Source organism: Arachis hypogaea, chromosome 13 (genome assembly GCF_003086295.3).
Source record: "Arachis hypogaea cultivar Tifrunner chromosome 13, arahy.Tifrunner.gnm2.J5K5, whole genome shotgun sequence".
Lineage (NCBI taxonomy): Eukaryota > Viridiplantae > Streptophyta > Magnoliopsida > Fabales > Fabaceae > Arachis > Arachis hypogaea.
Window position 1 is genome coordinate 37,467,373 of NC_092048.1, and position 14,985 is coordinate 37,482,357.

Genomic DNA, 14,985 nt, shown 5'->3' on the forward strand with positions numbered 1-14,985 from the left:
GAATTCTTGGCACTTGTTTAAGCGGACGAGTGAGTTGATCACTCGACCAATCCAAATTGATTGACTAGCACTTAATCAATAAAAAAATGAATAATCTGACACTATTAAATATAATTTTATACTATTAAAAATACTAACAATAATTAATTAATAATTATAAATCACAAAATATATTAATCCTAACACTGCTCTTTATTTAATACTAATAACTAATTTAATATTTTTTTATTTATTATATGTCAAATACCAATTTAGTGGTGTATAAATAGCAATGGTTTAATTAAGCAGAAGTTTGCTTTTTGGGGGTGTGGTTTCTAATTTCTACTCTCTTCTATAAAAGGGAAGGTTCTAGTCATTGACCTCTTAAAGCTTTTTCATCCATGGCTACCATCCAGTCGCAGTCCGAGTCAAAGGTCCAGCCCAAGTTTACGGTGTCCACATCAGCAGCGAACGAGAGCGTGAACGGCGGGGTGCCGGCGATGGGAAGAGGACAGTGCCTGTGCTCTCCAACGACACATGAAGGGTCGTTCCGGTGCCGTTTTCACCGGTCATCAGCAACAGGAACAGGATATTCCTTCAGCACTCCACGGTCCAAGTCCATGGCTGCTGATAAGGATGGCGTTTCTGTGTAACCGCTGTAATACTACTTACTTAACATTCTGTGTTTATCATCAATCCTTTCTGTATGTTATTCCATCACTTCAACCTCTGATACTCTGCGTTATTACTGTTTTGTAAATCTACTCTCTCTTCCTAATTATAATCAACAAGGAAAGGATTCTGTTTGATTTCAACACATACAATCACTTTTCATAATCCTTCCAAATCTGTTCATTTGTATGTATACTTCAAAGCAGCAATGGTCCATAATAATACATGAAAAATGGATCGAAGTAGGTAATTCTAAGAAAACAGAGCACGGTATTCTAGTACGATTATGTTAGGTAATTATAGTATTTTAAAAAATTATTAATAAAATTTAAGATAATATTTTTTATTATTAAATAATATTTTTTAAATAATATTTTTAAAAAATTTGTTATTAAAATATAAAAAATGTAATTTTAAGTTATCGTAATCATCATAATATAGTCCAACTAGAATTTACTGTGTGTATATTAGAGAGTGCGCGCGCGCAATTCATGTGCCATTTTTTCTCTTACGATTTAATAAAATTCTTCTCGCTTGAGTGGTCATTCTTATCCAAATAATTAACACAGTTAGATTATAGATAGATCGAGTCTTGTCTTGTTTTATAGGAGGTTGGGCAACCACATGCTTTAACAGGAGGATTGAGCATAAAAAACATATTTTTCAATCAACTGGGTTATGCTGTTTCCTTTGAAAGATGGTTTTCACTTTTCAGTAGTTATGATCAATTATTATAATATAATTTTTAATCAAACATAATTAATTATAAATATGATATTAATATTAATAGTTGTGTTAATATTTTTTATTATGTATGTATGTATTTAATTAATATCAAATTAATATTAACATTAATAATTAATTTTTATAATTAATTTTGTATTATTAAATATTGTATATAATTTTTTTTTTGTAGTTCATAAATTTAGACTTAGAAGTTAAAGTATTTTGTTTAATTTTTTAATTTATTATTTTTTTAATTATTTTATAAAATAAAAAAATATTTTTTTTATCGAAATTGATCTTTATAAGCTATAAATTATAATTTTTATGATATTTTTTTATGTAATATTATAATTTTTTTGATGTAGCCATTCTATTATTCTTTTGATAATTTGATATTGTTCTTGCTTAAATTTATTTTTTTTGTCTAACGTTATAGTGTAATCCTTCACCACAATTGTTTACAATAAATCACAGCTATCAAATATTACATGAAAAATGTTGAGTACTGTCGAATTTATCGTCGAATTTAGCGTTACAGAATAGCAGCGAATTTACCGTCGGATTTACCGGCAGTAACCATGTGAAATTTGTAAGGTGTTTTAGTTACCGGCAGATTTTGTTTTCCGACAGTAAATTCGCCGGTAATTTTTGGAGGAAAAATAAATTAAATTGGCGTGTTCTTTACCATCAGGTTTACCGTAACTCAATTTAGTGAAACGATGTGTTTTGGTGACCTACAATGGTGTACCGTCGAAATTTTTCGACGGTAAAAGTGGCGTAAATTCAAATCACGAACCTATTTCTCATCATTCGAACTCTCACCACCATAACCACCATTCCTCTCTCTCTCTCTTGCGCGTGTACTAGCTAGCCACCTGCCGCCGAGATCATTGCCGTTGCCACCCCCTCTCTGTCGCCATCAACCCCACTATTGGCGTGCCTCCTTCTTCTCCTTCTTCTCCTCCCTCTTAGCATCGTCGCGATCCTTTCCTCCTTCTCCTTTTCGCCCTTCTCAATCCATAGCCTCCAGCTCCCTGCTCCGGCAGCTCACAACCGCCACCTCTAGCATCAGCAACAACCCGATGTCGTCGTCTTCCTCCCTCCTTCTTCGTTGCTTTCTGCACCCTACATTCAAGATTCTTTAATTTGTTTGAACTTTTTTTTTAAATCCTGGTAGTTATTTTAATTCATTAGATTGGTTTAATTAGTTGAGTTAGGATAGTTTAGTTTAGATTTATAGATTCTGAATTGTTACTGCAAGTGTCTGAAAGTGTACTAGCGGCTCAACAACCTTCATGAAGATGAAGGAAAGAATGGTATGTAAACTGACTTTAATTTTATTAACAACTTAGTTATATTCTTTTTCATATCAATAATAGGAATCCTAATCATATTGTTTCAATGGAACATGTGTAGTCGAAGTCGTTGGATTGCGAGGCGACGTTGGCGGAGACGTTCAAGTACACCCACACGCTAAAGGAGAACAATGAGACATTTGTTTATCAGCGATTTCAGGATCATTATGTGAGTAAACATACATCTGATTATTTTCTGCTATAAAATTGTTAGAGATTAACTTTATATCTATCAACGTACTAATCACAATAACTTGTGTTAATTACACAGGAGTCCTACACATAGAGACCAGAGACCGCGAGTCAGCCGTCTCAGCAAGGTGGGGAGGACGCCGCTGATGGATCTGCAACTATAGTCGTCGATCCCGATGCGGTTTGGCGTGAGACCGCCTCAGCGCCGTACAAGAACCGCGTATACGGGATCAGATCGTTCTTTGCCAGCAGCCTCCACACATCCACGTTGAGGCCGTCGTCAAGCTCTGCCACTAGTCGAGCCATTGAGTCCAAAGAAGGCGTGGATTTGCGGTTGCAGGTTCAAGAGCTCCAGCGCAGCTTTCAGTAGCAGGCTTAGGAGTTTAACGATTATTGGAAGAGGTATCAGGAGATCCTCATCCGTGTGACGTCTACTGATGGGCTCAGACTGAAGTTCCAAAAGTCGATGGAATAGATGCAGCGTTTGGAGGCTCAAATAAATGTGTACTACCAGACCCAGATATGCACCACTGACATTGACCTTGCTGGTGGCAGCGATCCTGCTAGTGACAGGCTTACAGTAGTCCTATTTCATGAGAATCTATTTCATGTACACTAAAAAATTTATAAACCTATCATGAATAGGATTATCAAGGTAAAATTTAGTTGTCCATATATATATATAACAAAATCATCATATATAGGTATAAAAAAATAATTCTAAATAGCTATAATTAATGACTATAATTAATATATCAAATTAGTTTAGTATTAATTAAAATTTTGCTTTTTCATTTTAAACTAGAAGAATTCTATCATTATTACTATTAAATGAATGCAGTGTTATACTTAACATTATTTTATATAATCATAATAATATCTATAATTATTATTCCTATTATACCGCTATTTACATGAATGCATTATTAAAAGAAAATTATCATATATTAATTAGCTTATTCATTAATCATGCATAGTTAAAATTATTGTTTTATATATTTTTTTAAATAATAATTAATTAGTCTATTTTTTTATTAGACATAATTAATTAGTATACAAGTTTGTGTTTTTAATAGTAATTTATAAAAATTACCATGATTAATGAAAATTATTATGATTTATAAAAATTATATGTATAATGATGTCATATCAATAATAAAGAATAAAAAAAATTATTAAATGATTGTAAGTTCAAAAACAATCATATATATATAAGAAATAATCATAATAAAAAATTAATATATATGTATACATAAATAAAAAAATTTAAAATTATTTAAATAAAATAAATATATCCTGAGAACAGGTTAATATACATGTATACATAAATAAAAAAATTATTAATTAAAAAAATTTACCGTAGATTTTTAATTTTACAAATTAATCACGCATAATTAAAGTAATTTATTCTAAAAATAAATAATCAAATTAATTTAGCATTAATTAAATTTTTCTATACCTAATTTAAAATAGATCAATCCTACATTATATATATGCTCGCTCCCTTAATGTACGTGATTGTAAATTTTTATATTTGAGACTTATATTTTTTTTAACAATTGTCATGACTATTAAGTTATGTTTTAATTTTGAGTTTAATATATTGTTAAATATAATTTTTTTTAATTTTTTTATTTATATTATTTTGTTTTTTTATTTTATTTTATTTTTTTATAAGTATGATCTTATTAAGAATCTCATAGCAACATCTGAGGATAAAGTTTGAAAATTTAAAATTAGGATACTTTGATTTGAACTGTCAAACAATTTGAAATATATACACAAAGATCTTTAATTAAAATGGTTCTACTTGATGAAGATGTAATATAAATTGTATATCATTTTAAAACTAATTTGGTATTTTTTAAATTTTGATATTATTTTACAAGAATTTTCGTATATAATGCACAATTAAAAGTCCAAATGTATTCCTATTTGAAAAAATGATATCTGAAAAAAGAGTTTATATTATTATTAACATTGGCGAAGGTCAAAACGATATTGACTTCAAACCAACCATGCATAAATATACTCTAAGAAAAAAAAAAGATTTACATTTGAATTAAAATTATTGGTATCAATTTATTTTAATAAAAAATATTATTCAAGAATTAAGAATAAGTAAGGTATAAAAGTTTTAATTTAGAATTATGAGAGGGTCTTTGAGAATTATAAGTTTAATACTATATATAGAGGAATCTTTTATAAATTGAGGTGTTCAAGTACTGTATAATTAATTAATATTTTTTTTGTTGTTAATTGTGTTTTTTCATATTTTTTTTGTTGTAATTGGATAAAAATTTTAATATAAATAATATTTAAATTTTATTTGATAAAAAAATAGAAATACAGCCTAGCTATAAATATACAATAATCAATATTGGAGACATAAACTAAAGTTTTGGTTATTTATAAAAAAATTTAACTATTCTATCAGTGTAACTAAATGCATAGTTAATATATAATTTTGAGATAAATAATATTTTAATTAATGTCAATTAAACTAATTAGTAGGTTTATTATTGTTACGAATGGATGCAAAAAGAATTAATTAAATATTTTTATATTTTCACAATTTGTACGATACTTTTAAACCATTAATACATAATAATTAAACATTTAAAATTTTTAAAGTATAATATTTGGAACCTAATCAATTCGTATTTACCTGTGGCCTGTGGGATACTAAATATAATTGAAATCTAATCAATTGAACCCTAATAATTGTAATTATAATTTCTTAAATATAATTTTCTATTCAAATTTTGAGAGTGAAAGAATGTTTTAAATAATATATATTATATGAATTTAGTGTACGAGCGTTAAGTTATATATGATTAAAGTTATGATGCGTATATTAATATTTTAAATCAATTAATGAAAGAAAATATATGATTATATTATTAAAAAATAATATTATAGTTAAAATAATTAAATTATTGAGTTAATAGTCAAAATCGTCCCTAAAAGATATCTCGATTTCCATTTTCGTCCCCGAAAGATAAAATTAATCAAATTCATCCCTCAAAGATACCCTACTTGGTCACGTTCGTCCTTCTGTCATCTCCATCGCTGAGTTGGCAAACGTCCGCTGACGTGTGCCGTTAACTGCCAACGTGGCAATGCCAAGCTGTACCATGCTGTTGCTGACAAGTCTTGTTTTAGAAGTCAAATTAGTCTTTGAGTGGATAAACCCTAATCCCAAATTCAACGATAAATACAACGCCGTGAACGATTTTGGTGGCGATAGACCTCAATAAGAGCTGTAATCCTTGGTTTGCTGCCTGTATGGAGATAGAAAATGGGGTTTGTGGTGGTGGTTTGTCGCATCCATCGCACGACAGTCATGGTTCTAGTGCTTCGATGCGAAGGAGGAGGTTGAATACTCATGACGGATCAGGTTTCTATGGGTTGAAAACTGTGATTAAAAAATCTGAGACAGTAGAGAATCCGAATAGATTGTTCCATGCATGTCCAAGGTACCGGGTGAGTGATGTTGAAAGAAGTTAAATGTTTTTCATCTTGTTCTATGTTGTTGGGTGTTCTTTGATTTTTTTGTTTACTCCTTTCTGAAATTACAGAAGGGCAGTCACTACAATTATTTTAAGTGGATTAATGATGATGACTATCAAGCAGTGGATGTATGTGGTACAAAGAAAGATGCAGGAACTGATATGGAGGTTAACAGTGACTATGATGAATGCATGGTGAAGGTGGCATGGAAATTGAGCAGCTTGGAAGCTGAAGTTAGAACTTTGTAATTGCTAATGATTTTGATGTTTGGAGTAGTTGTGATACTCTGTTGTTTGTTATGTACTTCTAAATAAACTCAGTTATGCTCTGTGAACATGTAATGGTGTATTCAATTGCATGGCTTGAATGGGAGTAATTATTTGAAGTTGGAAACAATTCTCTGTCAATTGTTATAAATTTATCAAATTTGGCAAACAATTCTCTGTCGTTGTTCATATAATTATGTTAAGCCATAAACAAAATAAGCAACAAAGTAAGTAATCTTAGTAATAACTTGTCATTGAAGACTAATTGTCACATTGTCTTAACAGAGAAATACCACAACAAAGTTATAAGGTTCTCATGTCACCATAACACATTGTCTTTAGACTTAAATACCATACAAAAAAAAAATAGAATGTTGTCCCATACAAAAAAAGAGTCAACCAAAACACATTCCTAACAAATCAAGCTTTTTCATCATTCTTCCTTGGAGCCTTAAAGCCTGAACTAGGCACAAAAGTCATGAAGTTGGTCAGCCTCTTAGCAGTTCCAGAACTTGTCCCTTTAATGGTCTCAGCAGAAACAGCCACAGATCCAGTTGCAGTAGGGTTAGGGGAGGACCTTAACCTTGCTTTTCTTTTAATCACTTATAACTTAGGTGGCCTAGCTACTAATTGATCCTGTATAATCCAGTACCAAATGAATTTGTTAGATGATTAAATGAAGTTGAAATTTTTTAGGAATGAGGAGTGATGATACTACCTGTTGTGTATCTTGGGTTGGTGGAATGCTTTCAGATTGGCTGATGTCAATCTCTGATGGAGGCTAGATGGGTGATGGAAGTGAAGGCAAAGGTGCTTTTGCTTCTGTAGCAATATCAGCATCAGTAGGGGGCAGCATTTAGTTCAGGTTCAGCACCTTCTGCAGCAGGGGCAACAACTGCCAGTTGCAGCTGCATCTGCTTGGCATGTTCCTCAGCATCCGGAGATTTTTTCTTTGCACAACCTCTTTTATTGTGTCCAACCTCACCACAGTACATACACCGGATTGGGTTTTATTTTCTTTTCATCTTTGTCTTTGACCCAGTTGATTGTTCTTCTTTGTCCCTTCTCCTTTTCTTTGTCAATCTTCCAGGTTTAGGCTTGATTGGGGGTGGGGTGGGACTGGTGCTGGATGTGGAGTTTTTTCTCATAGATCATGCCCCTTAACCGGATTGACGTTGAAACAGTAAGTTCACCTATACGCTTCCATCTTCAACCAGTCATGACAATATTCTTCAGCTCTCTTATCATTCTTGTCTTGTATGGCTGATATTGCATGCATACACAGCATTCTTTTCAAACCAAATAAAAATATCCATTAAAATTATTATCATGAATGCGGACATTGTTAACTAATTGAGAGAACAAATAAAAATTGTTACCTGTGAGTTGCCAAAACCTGCAAGTGCATGTGTGCTTGCCCAAGTCAACCACCATATTGGTTGGCCAGCCATGCTCTTCGTACAATTCTTCTTTTTCATCACTAGACCACTGAAGAGCCCAATGGCGAAATGTTGTCATTGCTTCCAACCTACTTTGCTGAACAGGAGGGAGAATTCCTTGATAGTTCTGCAACTTCTTCCTGTTATCAACCATACTCTTCATGATGATTCTTTTAACTTCTTCAGCTAGGGTCAGGATGGGCTTACTTCTTTCGTGCTTGATATTTGCATTGAATGACTCACATGCGTTGTTGCATATATTATCCACTTTCGGAACCTCACTGAAATGTGCCTTTGTCCATGCCTCTTTCGGCCATTTGTCAAGATACTCCCAAACTTTCTCGTTGATCAACTTAACTCTCTTCATGTTTCTATCAAATTCAGTTGTTGTCCTTGACTGAGTACATTCCCACACAAGGTCTTTTAACTCGCAGCTACCCCACTGCTTTGAAAAATTGCGCCACAAATGCCACACGCAGAAGCAATGGTGAACTCTTGGAAACACTTTCTGCACGGCAGGGATTAAACCCTACACCAAGAGCCAAACCCGAAAAGATATTAAATCATTTAAGTCCCCAACAAAATATTCATTAAATCAAATTAGTCCTTATATAATATTCATTAAATCAAATTAGTCCTTGAAACATGTTATCGTGAATCAATTACATTCTTACCTTCTGCATGTCTGAAATGAAGCACCATTTGTTCTCTCTGTAGTCTCCAAGATTATTGTGAAGGAGCTCTAGAAACCATTGCCAATTATCCTTGTTTTCCACACTGACAATCGCATAAGCAATCACGAAGACGTGATTGTTAGCTTCTTGTCCGCAAGCAGTAAGTATTTGTCCTCCATGTAATGTCTTAAGAAACGCTCCATCTAGTCCAATTAAAGGTCTACAACCCGCCTTAAACCCCCTCTTGCAAGCATCAAGACAGACATGGAACCGATCAAACAGAGGAGGACTCTCATACATGGGGATGACACCAACTTGTACTCTGGATCCTGGATTGCTAGTAAGTAATTCATTTGCATAATCCCACACCAACCCATACTGTGATATCTCATCGCCCTCCACAACTTTTCTAGCTACTTTTAGAGCCCTAGTGATGCATGTGCTATTGAGGTACACATTACATTTTCTTACAAACCAATCATACACCTCTCGATGCTTCATAGTCAGGTGCTTTCTAAGCTTAGGTACTAGTTTACTAAGTGTCCAGGTTTGGGTGGCAGCTCTATTTTTCTTCCTTCTAGGGTAGCTGTGATTATCTACTAGAGTTTTAATTTGCCATGACAAGTCTTGTTTGTTACATGCACAATATACCACCCATGGACAATCCTCTGACTTACAAACAGCTCTAACCCTAACTCTATCATTCTTTGTAAATAAAATATTTCTACCCCACTGGATAGTGTAATCCCTAGTAACTTGCATAAATTGAGCTTTTGACTTGAATATCATACTAACCTCAAATTTCAGGTTACCAAACTTGGTCTTTTCATTAAATTGAGGATAAACAGTTGGTGACTCCTTATCAGAGTCTAACTCTTTGCCAGAATCCTCTGAGTGCCATGAGTCAGCATCTGAGGCACCATCAAGATCATCATCATCTCCTTCTACATCTACCAAATCAAAACATGAATGACATTAAACCTTGGCCAAATCAATTAGTAAATCAATACCACTAAAGAAACCCCTAAACATACCAGATTCAGAGCTATCTTCATCTTCAAAACCCTCATAGCTTGAGTCATCAACATCTATTTCTTTATCTCCTAATCTGGACTTAGGAGGCCTATGCTTCTCCCTGGCTTCAACTTTCTTTTGCTTTCTTGGTGTACCTTTTTCGCTGTCACTATCACTGTCACTGCTATACAAATTGTCTCCTAGAACTTTGGGAGGCTTGTACAACTCATCTTCGGCACTCTCATATGAGTCATGAGAGTCAGAATCTTCTTTCTGGATGGGACCTTCTTTTACACATCTTCCAGATCTTGTGACTATGCATGCACTGGTTTTTCCTTTGTTCTTATTACTTTCTGAGTTCTTGGCTGGTTGAGATGATGTTTTGGAATGAGGTGAGACTATCTTCCCCTGAAGGTTGGTTTTCGCAGGCTTATATGCTGGTTTGGTGGGCTGAGAATTAGGCTTATTAGGTTGTGAGGCTGCCTTAGTAGGCTGAGAATTGGGCTTACTAGGCTGTGAGGCTGCCTTAGTGGGCTGAGAGGTTGATTTTTTGGGCTGAGGGTGCATTGTAGTGGGACTGTTAACAGGTTAGGAATGGTGCTTCTTGGCCTGGGAACTGGACTTCTTCTTCTTGCTACTTCCTGCTTCCAGAAGAACTACATCTTCCCCTATGTTGTCCACTACACATGGCTATGAGATGCAATTCTCAAAGTATATGTTGATCAAATATTGGTTCCTCCTACAATCCTTGCACATTGCAAGCAAGTCGGCATATGTCACTAACTTCTTCAATCCAGATGCAATGGGAACTCCAGGAATTTTCCACTAATAGTTTCCAGCTTCAATGTATTCCAACTCCTTATAGTAACCCCTTACAAAAAACACATTAAGTATGTCTCCCTCAACACCCATCAATACCTTTGTATTATCAGGTTCATATACCATCTTTCCATCCTCACACGTTTTAAACAACCCGCCATGGAGAAAAACAAACGTCATGGGAGGACCCTCCATCTACAATAACAAACACGAAAATACCATTAAAAAATAGACCAGCAACAACTACTTTCTATGTGTCACCAGCTACTAGACCCAGTTTGTACCAAACAACCATTAACCCAAAATAAACATGCAACAGAACCATAACTAAATTAAAAAATCCCTTACTAAAAACCATCACAGAGTCAGATAAAGCAACGCAATCTCATACACTAAAATGATAAAAGAACATTTATACAAACCCTTGGTCACCCCAAAACCTACCTTAATTCAGACGAACACTAACACCATGACAGTAACAATACATCACACCACAGAATAACTCAAAAATCATGAAAAAAGTTACATCCTTACCTCTCACTATCTCAGTGCATTCTTTCACTATCAATGCTGCTCTAGTATAAGATCAACTCTGCATTCAATAGCGACAACTTCTCTATTGTAATTGTCAACCAGCACTAACGATTGTTAATGGGGTGGTTCAGAACTTGGGTCAAAGGCTTAGGGTATACCTTGTGGGAGACGATACGTTTTGGAGCAAAACAGAGAGAGATGGTTGATATGTGACGGGGCTAAGGCTTTGTAACATTTGAATCTCTCTTCTGAAGACTAAACGGCGACGTTTCAAGGCTAGGAGATCCTTCTACCAAAATGGCATCGTTTTGATTGTCTGCCACATTGTCAGTTAACGGCACACGTCAGCGGACGTTTGCCAACTCAGCGACGGAGATGACGGAAGGACGAACGTGACCAAGTATGGTATTTTTGGGAGACGAATTTGATTAATTTTATCTTTCGGGGACAAAAATGGAGATCGAGATATCTTTCAGGGACAAATTTGACTATTAACTCTTAAATTATTGTATCATTAATTGGATAATGTATTATTTTGAGGTCATATATTTATATAGAAACACTGTTAGAATCGACGGCAAAAATATTAAAAATCGACAGTAAAATAGACAGCGTGACATGTCGCTTTTAAATGTGTCGATTTTTCAAAAATCTAATAAATTCAATGGCTTGTCAAACCTTCGATGGATAAATTTTAAATAAAATCGACCTTTTCATCGATAAAATAAGTTTAAGATTTTTACCTATTTAGTAAAAGCGACAAACTTGTCGTCGATAATATTATATAATATTGACACACCTTCTGTCAATATTTGATTTATTAAAATTGACGGGGCAGTCTTCAATTTAATTATTAAAATATCAAAAAATTCTCCGTCTATTTTTACTTTTTTGTCTATTTTAAATTTAAAAAGTGACAATGCTGTTAATTTTAATAGCCATATTTTTTATTATTTTTTCATTTGAAAAATAATAGATAATTAATACAAATAAAATTTTAAATGTAGAAATAAAATATACTAAATATTAGATAACGAGGTAAATAAATTTTTAAATAAAAAAATAAAATTTATACTAAATATTAGATAATGAGTTTATAAACTTACCAAAATAATAATAAATAATCCTCTAATTTATAGATTCAAGATAAATAACTAAATTTAGAATTATATTCGTCTAAATATGAGATACATATAGACATAGGAATATGCACATTACTATAAGTTTGTTGATACTATATAGAAGGGTTAGTAGCATCACTACCACAAATGAACAAATTGAGAAAACAAAATGTACATACAAGCAATAGCCAATATCAGTGGATTAAACTGTTGCAGACCAATATCCACAAGTGCCTTCTTACTCAATACCCTTAATTCTTTAAACTGAAGCTCGAAATTAACAAAAAGTCGGCAATGACAGCGAATGGGTGAGTCACCGACACAAAATTATAGGATACCATCTCAATATCTCAATGCTAAGAGTTTTATTGAGCCAAAGTTACTCCTTCTTCAATTGGTTGAACCTCTTTCAACATCTTTAGTCGGGATTGTTAAAGAACTAGGTTCAGTTTTAAGGCAGACTTCGCCAATGCACCACCCTTCCTGCAGCAAAATACAAGGCCAAAGGAACTTCTTTATGGTTTTCACTATCTTGCAGTAAAAGGAAATCGTCAAAATTCTAACAAACTCTACCAAGGCACTTATTTCTATACAAAGTACATATATGTATGTGACATAAAGACTTTATTACCGTATCAATATTGGAATAATCATTTGTATCTTCTGCAGTTCCTTAAAGCACTGGTTGCAACATTCTAGTCTGTTCTCAACATTTTAAGAGTAATACTCAGTTACTTGCCACACAAACTACACAGATAATTAAAGAAATATCAAGTGAAAATTGATAGTACCTTTGCTCTCAATGTAAATCAACTGCTGAAACAGTTGCACGAATTGTTGGACCAAAAACCGCTACAAGCTTCAATAGCATATCCAGCGACAACTTTACATGCCTGTACTTTAACACCAAAAAAATAATATATGAATTTTCAAAAGCATCCATCAGTCTATAGATAAGATTTCAATCTCCAGTCTTGATTATTCAGATCATGGTCGGCATGTTAAAGCGCAGGCAAATATAATGTAAATTTACCTTTCTGTTTTACCATCCAGCAATCCTGAGAGCACAGGAAGCAAGCAAGCAAATAAATCTATGGTGAGGACATTCATCTTCTCTGCAAGGACACTGATAACATCTGATTGAACCTGCATCAGATTGAAGTTATTTCAAAACTATATATTCAATAAAAAAACATGAATCTCTGGTTAGAAGAATTAGACACAAAAAAAGCAGCAAGTCAACATAACTACAAGAGGCACTTCAAAAAGTACTCACAGATTGATTTGGCAACTTTCTCAAAGCATTAATGGCCCCTTCAACATTGTTGCGCTCCCAAAAATGCCGCACCACTAGCAAATACACATTATGACCACTAATTCGTCAGTAACATTTATTACAAAGTTTCCAGTTTTTCTCATGTTTCTTTCTTTGATGTTGTGAAGCATATCAGAAAAACCAAATGTATAAGTTCCATGGAAATGAATAATACATAATCAACGAATGATACAGTAACTAGTAGAGACCAAGTAAGCAAACAAATAAAAGTAAAAGCAACTAGTTAAAGTTACCTGTAACTTTGTCAAGTGTGAACGAAGATTACTCAAAGTTACATCAAGATTTTTCATCAGACCTTCAATGATTTCTTCTTCATTTGTATATTTTGAATCCCTTTTACACAACTGAGACTCAACCTTCTGACAAATATACAAGAGTAAACATGTTTCACATATTCAGTTTAACTACATATAGGTGGTTCAACTTTTTAATAAATATCATATATGAGGATAAACATGATTTGGTGGAACTACACCAAACCAAAATTTTGTAAGAGTAAGGACTTCATGACTAAGTTTGAACTTTCACATGCTTTCTTGACATATGGTTCATCAGTGATGTTGCCTGGCCTTATCTTTTGACATGTAAACATCAATGAAAAATAAAACAAGGAACACTAATGTAAGACCCATAATTTTTGAAAAATATTATTATGAGTTAATTTTAATTTATTTATTCATTAAAGACTTTATTTTTAGAAATTATTTTATTAAAAGTAATTAAATCAAGTTTTGACAATTAAATTAGAAATTTTACTTAATTATTGAATAATTTTCTATATTTAAATTATACAGTTTAATAGTAGCAAAAGAATAAGAATTTTATACAATTTGGTTAAATAATAGAGATTCTAAAATTTAATATTTTAATTTTATAAACAAAGAAAATTAATTATATTGTCTTTAATTTTAAATTAAAATATTCGATTAAAAGTCAATTATAAATTAATAATCAAATAACATTTTCAAAGTAATTTTAATAAATTAAAATTAGGTTTTTAATTAATACTCTATATCCCTAATTTTATTAAAATTAGCTAAAACAACCTATTCTATGTCTAACCCTAATTTAGCACCGCCACCCCCCTCACCCCTTATGCTTCAGCCTTAAGGAAAAAAAACAACAGAAAAGAAAGGGAAGAAAGAAGGGGGTGAAAAACTGATCAGGGAATGGAGGAGAGTGATAACCAAGAGGGAGAGAAGGGAGAAGACACACCGGCGCTGGTGGGCCTTGTCCCCGCCGTCGTCCAGTCGCCGCGCCATGGCCGCTGTTCATGCATCGCCGTCGCTGACAAGGGGAGAGATAGAGCTCGCGATGCAGGAGAAGAGAAGCCATCGTCGCGCAT

The 14,985-nt window shown here is 33.2% G+C and overlaps 1 long non-coding RNA gene and 1 pseudogene across 1 annotated transcript; one reads left to right on the plus strand and one right to left on the minus strand.

The window, feature by feature from the left end:
- The first annotated feature begins 301 nt into the window (after positions 1 to 301).
- On the plus strand, positions 302 to 3,648 carry LOC112735883 (uncharacterized). Its single transcript, XR_003168599.3, has 3 exons — positions 302 to 2,693; positions 2,794 to 2,901; positions 3,004 to 3,648. It is a non-coding gene; the product is annotated as an uncharacterized lncRNA (long non-coding RNA).
- A 9,087-nt stretch (positions 3,649 to 12,735) lies between these two features.
- LOC112733597 (katanin p80 WD40 repeat-containing subunit B1 homolog KTN80.1-like) lies at positions 12,736 to 14,232 on the minus strand (annotated as a pseudogene).
- Positions 14,233 to 14,985: the final 753 nt, after the last annotated feature.